General features: G+C 37.6%; 1 long non-coding RNA gene across 1 annotated transcript; it reads left to right on the plus strand.

Moving 5' to 3' along the window:
• Positions 1-1,302: 1,302 nt before the first annotated feature.
• Positions 1,303-3,012, plus strand: LOC124668640. Its single transcript, XR_006991778.1, has 3 exons — positions 1,303-1,398; positions 1,506-1,666; positions 2,150-3,012. It is a non-coding gene; the product is annotated as an uncharacterized LOC124668640 (long non-coding RNA).

Below are 3,012 nucleotides of genomic sequence, written 5' to 3' on the forward strand. Positions count from 1 at the left end.
GGCTCCCATCAACGGAATCGGAAAAAGGGAACCAAGCCCATCCGGATCGGAAGACCGGTTCGCCTTCTACACGGGTTAATTGCATGTACTGCCGCCGTAATCATGGATTGGTGACACTGGTAATTTCGACTCATTCTTCAATTCTGTAATTATGCTCCGTCCTTTGGTTATGACAATTAATTTGAGCGTTACTGTCATCAGTTCTCCCTTCTTCTTTCATATAAATACGTGGACACAGCCAACGTCTTTCCTCACTACACCCATCTCACATTGGACGTTTGATTAGTCATCCGAGATGCTGGTTGCTTAGGTTGGACTTTCTGCTTTCCTGCAATCATGTTCTTGTATGTGGTTACAGTATAGCGAAAATTACGTGCCTAAATGACATATTCTTGCTTGCTTTCTTGTTCCAAGGATTGTCATCATCGTATTTTTCAGATTATTATTCACGGATTCCTCTGACCAGTGTGACCTTTATTACTATTTCACAATGGCTGCTGGACAGGTACATTTGCTGACGCATTCTTTTGAGATTATTTGTTGTTTATTTGTCCATTTAAACTAGCTTCATACTGTCGCTACTACATAATTTCCAAAATTTATCAAACATTTCCATCTAAGTACATCCTTCTATGTGCACGACCTAGCTTTCCTTCTCAGTGTAACCGTGCATATATCACATGATATGCCTCTGTAGAAAAAATGACAAAGCGTTCTCGAGCACGAACCCAACTTAACAATGCCGTCCAACCACGGTTTTTTGCGGCTCAAGTAGTTCTGTTCCCCAAAGTAAGAGGGCAAGGATTAATGTACCAATTGCTATGTCCAAACCCATTTTTCCTAGAAAAAGAAGTACGTTTGTTTAACTCTACATATGCTGTTTTAAAAGATTTTGTTTTTGCTATCTTAGTCTTAATGGTTCCATTGCTGGTTTTGTCTTCATAAACTATATAGAAGATGTTTTCTTCTGGGTATACTCTGTCCAGCATGCAAAGGAAAACCGCACCTGAATACCTGATCCAGTATCTTCCCTATAAACGTCTCACTCCTTAACTCCTGGGTAGATTTCACCAGGTCTATTTGACGTGCTGGCCTGGCATACACTGGCATGAATGATGACATGCTCTTCACCTGGTTTGAGAGCGACCTCAAGCTAATCAACAACCTACAGATGGTGAAGCTGCATTTTGACACAGGTAAAAATGGTAAGCAGACTCATATGCGTTCAATCTTGGGATCCACCAATAGGGTAGATGCTTGATGAAATGTCAACCTTGATGTGTGCTCTTGTGATCGATCGCGGATTCTTAGGGTTGATACGCTGCTGTTGTACAAGATCGATGGTGGAAGTAAAAATGCGGATTTGAGATAGCTGTTGGACTGAACCATATAGTTTCGGTATGCCTCTGATTTCTAACATTAGTTTAATAGTTTATCAGTCCTTTTCTATTTTGATTTGCAGGTTAATAATGTTATTTGAGATAGTTGTCTTTTATTTTTTGTAGCATATTGGTCAACTCTCCAGTGGCAAGTAATGTTATGGTTGCAAAATCTCAAGGGGTAACAGGTCACACTTTTGTTCAAACTTTAGGGTGAGAACTATGCTCATGGTGCATGTTCTCTTCTTAGAATGGGGAATGGCAGTCTGCATTGATAGTAAGTAATGGTAAATGTTTCACCTTGGGCTGTATGAATTTTCTTTCTCCTTCAAGGTGAAATAATGCATCTTCCTGGTATTTTCGTTCCCATCTGTTCTGGACTAATGGTGGACTGCATAATAACATTTTTTTTACATGTACAAATATGGTATTTCCTTCCAAGTGATACTTTATGACCTATCAATAGCCACCTCAAAATAAATCATAAATGTTGGTACACATTGTTCACCATGTTCATAATTTTCTCTATTCCAATCCATTTTAATATTTATAGGGTAAAAGGGTGTATTAATCAACCACGTCCACAGTAATATGTGTCATGAATTTAGTAAGTAGTTTTATGCTGGCGTGATTCGATGAAGAAGCATTGTAATCTCATGGCTGATTTTTTCCATCCAGAAAAGAACTAGACACTTTGTGTGCACGAGAATTAGACGTTATTTGGTTGTGTTGCCAATGATTGTTGCTTATATGATTTACACATCTTTCAGGAACTATTGCAAGGCCTATGAGAACAATATAATTAAATCTACGATGACATCAGAAACCAAGGAGAAGGGGAAGTCAGAACATATAAAAAACATAAGAAAGAGGAGGCAAATATACTCTTTATGAAAATGATCTTGTGTGGATTATGTTTATCTACATCTCTTGCGTTGTGTCATGCCTAACTGACAAATAGTTCAAGATAATATCGTAAAGGTGTATAACTGAATTATCTATATTAGTTCGTGTTCCAAATTTGCAACTTGAAGGCCTCTGAAACAAAACAAAAAAAACATGCAAATATTAATTTGAATCAGTTTGTAGGTGGTCTAGCTTTCTCTAGAAACTCATGGATTGATTACGTTAAGGCAGAACCTTGGTTTGACTTGGCACTTGAAGAGCATTCATGTATAATGTACCTTCGATGTCACGAGTATAATAATATTTATTTGTGATTCCTCTTCAATGTGTAAATTAGTATGAGTATCATTGATCAGAGATGAATACATACACATTTCTTTTTATAAAGCAGTACTTGTTTGGAACCAAGATTCGCCAGTTCTGTGTACTACACAACTCGCAGGAAAGTATAGCTTTTGATCCATGTACTGATGTATTCTTGTTTCAGGTGATTGTCAGTTTTCCATTGAGTGAAGGCTATTTGCTGCTCCTTGATCAAGGCTATACACTTTTCAGATTTGTTTGGAAGGATAAACCATGTCCAGCTACAAATGGGCATGTGCAATTATATTGACGAAACTAAAATGGGAATAAGATGCGCCAGCTTATTGTTTTCCTGTTTGTGCTTATTATTTACAACTCACTGCAATACCTCACATTTCTAAAGAAAATATCTTGAGATAACTTG

Source organism: Lolium rigidum, chromosome 6 (assembly GCF_022539505.1).
Source record: "Lolium rigidum isolate FL_2022 chromosome 6, APGP_CSIRO_Lrig_0.1, whole genome shotgun sequence".
Classification (NCBI taxonomy): Eukaryota; Viridiplantae; Streptophyta; class Magnoliopsida; order Poales; family Poaceae; genus Lolium; species Lolium rigidum.